We start from the raw sequence: 10,395 nt of genomic DNA on the forward strand, positions 1-10,395 counted from the left end.
AGTGGAACTTTGTGTTCAATTCTGGAATCTAGTTTGACACACAGATACACAAAGTGTGAGGAAACTTGAAAGTTCACTTTGATTTGGTTCTTCCTAGTTTCGCAGTGTTATCTTTTGTTAATGTATCCTCATAACACTTTAACCAAAACTCTTCTCTCCAACAATGTTGACCAAGTAACAATATCCCCAAATGTTCCTAGTTTCCCACACTTCCAATCCTGATTTTGTTTCTCAGCTGAAACACATCATCAGCTTTTGTGAACATTTTCTAACATTCTTCAACCCCACCTCAGGCTGTGACTTGTTTCTGTCAGCACCCTATGCTTACCTCTTTCACAGCACTTACTACTCAGATACTTTTTTTGTCTCCCTACCTAGAGCGGTCAAAGGGATAGTATTAGATCTTATTTACCTTCGCATCCTGCACAGTGCCTGACACATAACAAGTGCTGAGCAAACTACTTTTAAAAAAATAAAAATTATATGAAAATCTAAAGGAAATGTAATGCTTTGAGGAATAGAAGAGGTTGGAACAAAGTAGTTACCTTCAAATATTTCAAGGTTGTCATGGGGAAAGGAACTGAATTTATTTTCTTCAGGCTCAGAGAGCAAAACAGGACCTAGTATGTAGAAGTTATAAAGAGATATGGAAATTTTACTTCCATGGAAGTATTTTCCAACAAAAATGGGAGATTTCCTTATATTATAGTGACCAAAGATTGGACTATTCAAGGACATGGGAGAGTGTGTTAAAGCATTATAAAGAGAGTTAAAAGTTAAGCTTCTATAACTCCAAGTTCTTAGAGCTCTATGGTAAGAATTGGGTCATTTGGGTTCTAGTTCTGGCTCTGTGACTTACTAGCTGGATAATCTTGTTCAGATATTAAACCTGTGTCAATGAATCCTTATAGGTCATATGAAAATGTTGGATTAGAAGGTTTCTTCTAGTCAAAAAAATTGATAAATAATATTTTATAGTTATATAGGATTTATACTTTATAAAAATATTCCCATTTCTTCTCATTTGATCCTTGCAACATCCCTGGGAATTGGTGGAAAAGTGCTGCTACTCCATCTGACAAACTGAAAACTATGGATCAGAAAAATTAGATGATTTGCCAAGATTTAATATTCTTCTCACCACACAAAGTTAAATTTAAAACTGACAATCTATGGCTGGTTTAATCATTTAGTTCTGAAATGCAGATATTCACATTAACATCCATGGAAGAAAACCAAATTTACCATGGCATGTTTTCATTTACCATTAGCAAAAATAATTATGAAATTCCTAGGCAAATTTGGGCATATTTTTATGAACAAAAAGTTCTGAAACTAGTTGAAAAGTCCCACACAAACCACATAGTCCCAGCCTATAATTTACTGAGCAAATTATTGAATAAAATTGAGCAGGGGCACCTGGGTGGCTCAGTGGGTTAAGCCTCTGCCTTCGGCTCAGGTCATGATCTCAGGGTCCTGGATCGAGCCCTGAATCGGGCTCTCTGCTCCGCAGGGAGCCTGCTTCTCCTTCTCCCTCTGCCTGCCTCTCTGCCTACTTGCTATCTCTCTCTCTGTGTCAAATAAATAAATAAAATCTTTTTTAAAAAAAGATTGAGCAAATCTTATTGAATAAAGAGAGGTTAAAAACCTAAATAAATGCGGAAAAATGAGGTTAAGCCTGTTCCTCAAGACCTGGTACTGAATCAATATCAGAGCTAGTATTTAGGAGGCACCTGGGTGACTCAGTCCTTAAGTGTCTGCCTTCAGCACAGGTCACGATCCCAGGGTCCTAGGATTGAGCCCCACATTGGGCTCCTTGCTTGGTGAGGAGCCTGCTTCTCTCTCTCCCACTCCCCCTGCTTGTGTTCTTTCTCTCGCTGTGTCTCTCTCTGTCAAATAAGTAAATATAATCTTAAAAAAAAAAAGAGGTATCATTTAGGACTTACAGTCTAAATCCTATATAATTTTTGTGTGACTGTAAATATTCTTCATATTTTTAAATTTTTTATTTAAATTCAGCCAGTTAACAGTTGAACTCAGCTTTTTCATTTAAATTCAGCTAGTGTAATATTTTTTTGTGTGTGCTTTTTTTTTCTTTTTCTTTCCGATTTATTTATTTTCAGAAAAACAGTATTCATTATTTTTTCACCACACCCAGTACACCATGCAAGCTGTGCCCTCTATAATACCCACCACCTGGTACCCCAACCTCCCACCCCCCCGCCACTGCAAACCCTTCAGATTGTTTTTCAGAGTCCATAGTCTCTCATGGTTCACCTCCCCTTCCAATTTACCCAAAAGCACATACCCTCCCCAATGTCCATAACCCTACCCCCTTTCTCCCAACCCCCCTCCCCCCAGCAACCCACAGTTTGTTTCGTGAGATTAAGAGTCACTTATGGTTTGTCTCCCTCCCTATCCCATCTTGTTTCATGGATTCTTCTCCTACCCACTTAAGCCCCCATGTTGCATCACCACTTCCTCATATCAGGGAGATCATATGATATTTGTCTTTCTCCGCTTGACTTATTTCGCTAAGCATGATACGCTCTAGTTCCATCCATGTTGTCGCAAATGGCAAGATTTCGTTTCTTTTGATGGCTCCATAGTATTCCATTGTGTATATATACCACTTCTTCTTTATCCATTCATCTGGTGATGGACATCTAGGTTCTTTCCATAGTTTGGCTATTGTGGACATTGCTGCTATAAACATTCGGGTGCACGTGCCCCTTTGGATCACTACATTTGTATCTTTAGGGTAAATTCCCAGTAGTGCAATTGCTGGGTCATAGGGCAGTTCTATTTTCAACATTTTGAGGAACCTCCATGCTGTTTTCCAGAGTGGTTGCACCAGCTTGCATTCCCACCAACAGTGTAGGAGGGTTCCCCTTTCTCGGCATCCTCGCCAGCATCTGTCATTTCCTGACTTGTTGATTTTAGCCATTCTGACTGGTGTGAGGTGATATCTCATTGTGGTTTTGATTTGTATTTCCCTGATGCCGAGTGATATGGAGCACTTTTTCATGTGTCTGTTGGCCATCTGGATGTCTTCTTTGCAGAAACGTCTGTTCATGTCCTCTGCCCATTTCTTGATTGGATTATTTGTTCTTTGGGTGTTGAGTTTGTTAAGTTCTTTATAGATTTTGGACACTAGTCCTTTATCTGATATGTCGTTTGCAAATATCTTCTCCCGTTCTGTCAGTTGTCTTTTGGTTTTGTTAACTGTTTCCTTTGCTGTGCAAAAGCTTTTGATTTTGATGAAATCCCAAAAGTTCATTTTTGCCTTTGCTTCCCTTGCCTTTGGCGATGTTCCTAGGAAGATGTTGCTGTGGCTGAGGTCGAAGAGGTTGCTGCCTGTGTTCTCCTCAAGGATTTTGATGGATTCCTTTCTCACATTGAGGTCCTTAATCCATTTTGAGTCTATTTTTGTGTGTGGTGTAAGGAAATGGTCCAATTTCATTTTTTTGCACGTGGCTGTCCAATTTTCCCAACACCATTTATTGAAGAGGCTGTCTTTTTTCCATTGGGCATTCTTTCCTGCTTTGTCGCAGATTAGTTGACCATAGAGTTGAGGGTCTATTTCTGGGCTCTCTATTCTGTTCCATTGATCTATGGGTCTATTTTTGTGCCAGTACCATGCTGTCTTGATGATGACAGCTTCGTAATAAAGCTTGAAGTCCGGAATTGTGATGCCACCAACTTTGGCTTTGTTTTTCAATATCCCTTTGGCTATTCGAGGTCTTTTCTGGTTCCATATAAATTTTAAAATTATTTGCTCCATTTCTTTGAAAAAGATGGATGGTACTTTGATAGGAATTGCATTAAATGTGTAGATTGCTTTAGGTAGCATAGACATTTTCACAATATTTATTCTTCCAATCCAGGAGCATGGAACATTTTTCCATTTCTTTGTGTCTTCCTCAATTTCTTTCATGAGTACTTTATAGTTTTCTGAGTATAGATTCTTAGCCTCTTTGGTTAGGTTTATTCCTAGGTATCTTATGGTTTTGGGTGCAATTGTAAATGGGATTGACTCCTTAATTTCTCTTTCATCTGTCTTGTTGTTGGTGTAGAGAAATGCAACTGATTTCTGTGCATTGATTTTATATCCTGACACATTACTAAATTCCTGTACAAGTTCTAGCAGTTTTGGAGTGGAGTCTTTTGGGTTTTCCACATAGAGTATCATATCATCTGCGAAGAGTGATAGTTTGACTTCTTCTTTGCCGATTTGGATGCCTTTAATTTCCTTTTGTTGTCTGATTGCTGAGGCTAGGACTTCTAGTACTATGTTGAATAGCAGTGGTGATAATGGACATCCCTGCCGTGTTCCTGACCTTAGTGGAAAAGCTTTCAGTTTTTCTCCATTGAGAATGATATTTGCAGTGGGTTTTTCATAGATGGTTTGATGATATTGAGGTATGTGCCCTCTATCCCTACACTTTGAAGGGTTTTGATCAGGAAGGGATGCTGTACTTTGTCTAATGCTTTTTCAGCATCTATTGAGAGTATCATATGGTTCTTGTTCTTTCTTTTATTGATGTGTTGTATCACATTGACTGATTTGCGGATGTTGAACTAACCTTGCATCCCTGGGATAAATCCCACTTGGTCGTGGTGAATAATCCTTTTAATGTACTGTTGAATCCTATTGGCTAGTATTTTGGTGAGAATTTTTGCATCTATGTTCATCAAGGATATTGGTCTATAGCTCTCTTTTTTGATGGGATCCTTGTCTGGTTTTGGGATCAAGGTGATGCTGGCCTCATAAAATGAGTTTGGGAGTTTTCCTTCCATTTCTATTTTTTGGAACAGTTTCAGGAGAATAGGAATTAGATCTTCTTTAAATGTTTGGTAGAATTCCCCCGGGAAGCCATCTGGCCCTGGGCTTTTGTTTGTTTGGAGATTTTTAATGACTGTTTCAATCTCCTTACTGGTTATGGGTCTGTTCAGGCTTTCTATTTCTTCCTGGTTCAATTTTGGTAGTTTATATGTTTCTAGGAATGCATCCATTTCTTCCAGATTGTCAAGTTTGTTGGCGTAGAGTTGTTCATATATGTTCTTATAATAGTTTGTATTTCTTAGGTGTTAGTTGTGATCTCTCCTCTTTCATTCATGATTTTATTTATTTGGGTCCTTTCTCTTTTCTTTTTGATAAGTCTGGCCAAGGGTTTATCAATTTTATTAATTCTTTCAAAGAACCAGCTCCTAGTTTGGTTGATTTGTTCTATTGTTTTTTTGGTTTCTATTTCATTGATTTCTGCTCTGATCTTTATGATTTCTCTTCTCCTGCTGGGCTTAGGGTTTCTTTCTTGTTCTTTCTCCAGCTCCTTTAGGTGTAGGGTTAGGTTGTGTACCTGAGACCTTTCTTGTTTCTTGAGAAAGGCTTGTACCACTATATATTTTCCTCTCAGGACTGCCTTTGTTGTGTCCCACAGATTTTGAACCGTTGTGTTTTCATTATCATTTGTTTCCATGATTTTTTTCAATTCTTCTTTAATTTCCTGGTTGACCCATTCATTCTTTAGAAGGATGCTGTTTAGTCTCCATGTATTTGGGTTCTTTCCAAAGTTCCTCTTGTGGTTGAGTTCTAGCTTCAGAGCATTGTGGTCTGAAAATATGCAGGGAATCATCCCAATCTTTTGATACTGGGTGAGTCCTGATTTAGGACCGAGGATGTGATCTATTCTGGAGAATGTTCCATGTGCACTAGAGAAGAATGTGTATTCTGTTGCTTTGGGATGAAATGTTCTGAATATATCTGTGATGTCCATCTTATCCAGTGTATCATTTAAGGCCTTTATTTCCCTGTTGATCTTTTGCTTGGATGATCTGTCCATTTCAGTAAGGGGAGTGTTAAAGTCCCCTACTATTAGTCTATTATTGTTGATGTGTTTCTTTGATTTTGTTATTAATTGGTTTATATAGTTTGCTGCGCCCACGTTGGGGGCATAGATATTTAAAATTGTAGATCTTCTTGTTGGACAGACCCTTTGAGTATGATATAGTGTCCTTCCTCATCTCTTATTATAGTCTTTGGCTTAAAATCTAATTGATCTGATATAAGGATTGCCACTCCTGCTTTTTTCTGATGTCCATTAGCATGGTAAATTCTTTTCCACCCCCTCACTTTAAATATGGAGGTGTCTTCGGGTTTAAAATGAGTTTCTTGGAGGCAACATATAGATGGGTTTTGTTTTTTTATCCATTCTGATACCCGGTGTCTTTTGATTGGGGCATTTAGCCCATTAACATTCAGGGTAACTATTGAGAGATATGATTTTAGTGCCATTGTATTGCCTGTAAGGTGACTGTTACTGTATATTGTCTCTGTTCCTTTCTGATCTACCACTTGTAGGCTCTCTCTTTGCTTAGAGGACCCCCTTCAGTATTTCCTGTAGAGCTGGTTTGGTGTTTGCAAATTCTTTCAGTTTTTGTTTGTCCTGGAAGCTTTTAATCTCTCCTTCTATTTTCAATGATAGCCTAGCTGGATATAGTATTCTTGGCTGCATGTTTTTCTTGTTTAGTGCTCTGGAAACATCATGCCAGCTCTTTCTGGCCTGCCAGGTCTCTGTGGATCAGTCAGCTGCCAATCTAATACTTTTACCATTGTATGTTACAGACTTCTTTTCCCGGGCTGCTTTCAGGATTTTCTCTTTGTCACTAAGGCTTGTAAATTTTACTATTAGGTGACGGGGTGTGGGCCTATTCTTATTGATTTTGAGGGGCATTCTCTGAACCTCCTGAATTTTGATGCTCGTTCCCTTTGCCATATTGGGGAAATTCTCCCCAATAATTCTCTCCAGTATACCTTCTGCTCCCCTCTCTCTTTCTTCTTCTTCTGGAATCCCAATTATTCTAATGTTGTTTCGTCTTATGGTGTCACTTATCTCTCTAATTCTCCCTTCATGGTCCAGTAGCTGTTTGTCCCTCTTTTGCTCAGCTTCTTTATTCTCTGTCATTTGGTCTTCTATATCGCTAATTCTTTCTTCTGCCTCATTTATCCTAACAGTGAGAGCCTCCATTTTTGATTGAACTTCATTAATAGCTTTTTTGATTTCAACTTGGTTAGATTTTAGTTCTTTTATTTCTCCAGAAAGGGCTTTTATATCTCTGCAGAGGGTTTCTCTAATATCTTCCATGCCTTTTTCAAGCCTGGCTATAACCTTGAGAATTGTCATTTTGAACTCTAGATCTGACATATTACCAATGTCTGTATTGATTCGGTCCGTAGCCTTCGGTACTGCCTCTTGTTCTTTTTTTTGTTGTGAATTTTTCCACCTTGTCATTTTGTCCAGCTAAGAGTATATGAAGGAGCAAGTAAAATACTAAAAGGGTGGCAACAATCCCAGGAAAATATGCTTTAACCAAATCAGAAGAGACCCCAAATCGTGAGGGGGGAGAAATCTCCTCTGATTGGGATCTCCTTTGATTGGGATCTCCCAATCTCTTCTGATTGGGATCTCTTCTGATTTGGGGATAAAAAGAGGTTCAAAAAGAAAGAAAGAAAAAAAGAATTAAAAAAAGAGATTGAATTAAAAATTCAATCAAGAATTTAAAAAAGAGTTAAGAAAAAAAAAGATTGAAGAGATTAGGATCTCTTCTGATTTGTGGATAAAAAGAAGTTCAAACATAAAGAAAGAAAAAAAAGAAAAAAAAAGAATTAATAAAAAAAGAAAATGAATAAAGAAAAGTATAAAAAAGAAAAATATATATATATTAGATAATCTAGTTAAAAAACGTTAAAAAAGAAAAGGGTAAAAGTTATAAAAAAATTTAGCAGAAGAAGAGAAAAAAAAATGAAAAAGAAAAAAATTAAATTAACTGCAAGACTAAAAAATCACAGGCAGAAAGCCATGAGTTCCATGGTTTGTTTTCTCCTCCTCTGGTATTCTGCTGCTCTCTCCTTGGTATTGAAACTGCACTCCTTGGTAGGTGAACTTGGTCTTGCCTGGATTTCTTGTTGATCTTCTGGGGGAGGGGCCTGGTGTAGTGATTCTCAAGTGTCTTTGCCCCAGGTGGAATTACACTGCCCTTACCAGGGGCCGGGCTGAGTAATCCGCTCGGGTTTGCTTTCAGGAGCTTTTGTTCCCTGAGTGCTTTCCGTAGAGTTCCGGAGGACGGGAATACAAATGACGGCCTCCTGGTCTCCGGCCCGGAGGAGCCGAGAGCCCGGGGCCCCGCTCCCCAGTGCGCCCTCAGCGAACAGCTCCTAGTAACTCGCGTCTGCCAACCTCCGGCCGCGCTCCGAGCTCACCGAGCTTGCGACCGGTTCAAGGCAACTCCAAGCTGCGAGCTTACTGTCGGCTCTGTCTCTGCAGCCGGCTTTCCCGTTCCAATATCCGCAAGCTCTGCGACACTCAGACACCCCCGATCCTTCTGTGACCCCGCGGGACCTGAGGTCACGCCAACCCCACGTGGGCTTCGCCCCGGTTTAGCCTCCGGAGCGATGACCCTCAGCGGAACAGACTTTTAAAAGTCCTGATTTTGTGCTCCGTTGCTCCGCCGCTTGCCGGGAGCCGGCCCCTCCCCCCGGGGTCTATCTTCCCATCGCTTTGGATTCACTTCTCCGCCAGTCCTACCTTTCAGAAAGTGGTTGTTTTTCTGTTTCTAGAATTGCTGTTCTTCTACTCTTCGATCTGCCGATGGATTTGCAGGTGTTTGCAATCTTTAGATAAGCTCTCTAGCTGATCTTCTGCTAGCTGAGGTAGTCTCAGCCTGCTACTTCTCCGCCATCTTGACTTCTCCCCCCCCAGCTAGTGTAATATTAATTTAAGGTGTACAATTTAGTGATTTAGGACTTACATGCAACATCTGTGATCACAAGTGCACTCTTTACTTCCCATCACCTATTTAACCCATCCCCACTTCCGCCTACCCTCTGGTAACCATCAGTTTGTTCTCTAAAGTTAACAGTTTGTTTCTTGGTTTTCCTCTCTCTCATTGGTTTTCCTTATGTTTGTTTGTTTTGTTTCTTAAATTCACACATGAATGAAATCACATGATATTCTTTCTCTGACTGACTTACTTTGCTTGGGATAATACTCCCAGCTCCATCCACATCATGGCAAATGGCAAAGTTTCGTTCTTTTTTATGGCTGAGTAATATTCCACTACACACACATACACACTCATACACCACATTTTCTTTATCCATCCATCAGTCGATGGATATTTGGGCTCTTTCCATAATGTGGCTACTGTAGATAATGTTGCTACAAACACTGTGATCCACATTGAAAGACTCCGCATATAGACACCCCCCCCCCAGCCATTGATTAACTAACTGCTTCTTGGCTTTTCTGTAATCGCTCGCCCTTCCCCTGTTAGACCCCTCCCCCAGTCAATTGTTTAACCACTCCCTTGCCTTTCTGTAACCACTTGGCTTTTAGGGGGTGATACTGGTCTCCTGTTTCAACAGGATACCTTATGCGCATAGTCACATAGGCAAGGGGGTCGCCTAGGTACGTGGGCCTAGTCACGTAGGCAGGATGTTTCTCTGCTGAGTAATAAGGTCCAACTCCCCCTCCTCACTCCCCCTCCCCACCTTTCTCTTCGCGCGCCGGGGTCCTTCAAAGCCAATCTACAAACACCGAGTATGCCTTACATTCAAACCAGCCAATAAGAACCTTGTAACTATGTTTCTGCTTCTGTACGTATGCTTTCGCTTCCCCAAACCCCATAAAAAGGCCCTGAACAAAGGGCTGGCGCGCGAGTCTTCCTAAGACTTGATCGCCCGCAGGTACCTGTGTCAACTCAATAAACCTCGTGCTGTTTGCATCTGATCAGTGGACTCGGCTTGGTTTTTGGGTCCGGGGGTCTCCTCCTGAGAAGGGGTCCATTCCGGGGTGCTTGGAGCCCCGGGGGGATCTTTCAACATATCCTTTCTAATTAGTATTGTTGTATTTTGGGACTGAACACATAGTAGTGAAATTGTTAGACTGTAGGGTATTTCTATTTCTTTTTCAGGAACCTCCATACTGTTTTTCATAGTGGCTCCACGAATTTGCATTTCTACCGACAGGGCAAGAGCGTTTACCTTTCTCCATACCCTTGCCAACACCTGTTGTTTCTTGTGTTATTGATTTTAGCCATTCTGACATGTGTGAGGTGATATCTTATTGTAGTTTTGATTTGTATTTCCCTGATGATGAGTGATGTTGAGTATCTTTTCATGTCTATTGGCCACCTGTATGCCTTCTGTGGAAAAATATCTATTCATGTTGTCTGCCAATTTCTTAATTAGATTAAGATTTCTTAATTACATTAATTAGATTAATTTTGGGGGTGTTGAGTTTTATAAGTTACTTATATATTTTGAAAACTAACTCTTTATTAGATATATCATTTGCAAGTATCTTCTCCCATTCTGTAATTTACCTATTAGTTTTA

This window comes from Neovison vison, chromosome X (assembly GCF_020171115.1).
Source record: "Neovison vison isolate M4711 chromosome X, ASM_NN_V1, whole genome shotgun sequence".
Lineage (NCBI taxonomy): Eukaryota > Metazoa > Chordata > Mammalia > Carnivora > Mustelidae > Neogale > Neogale vison.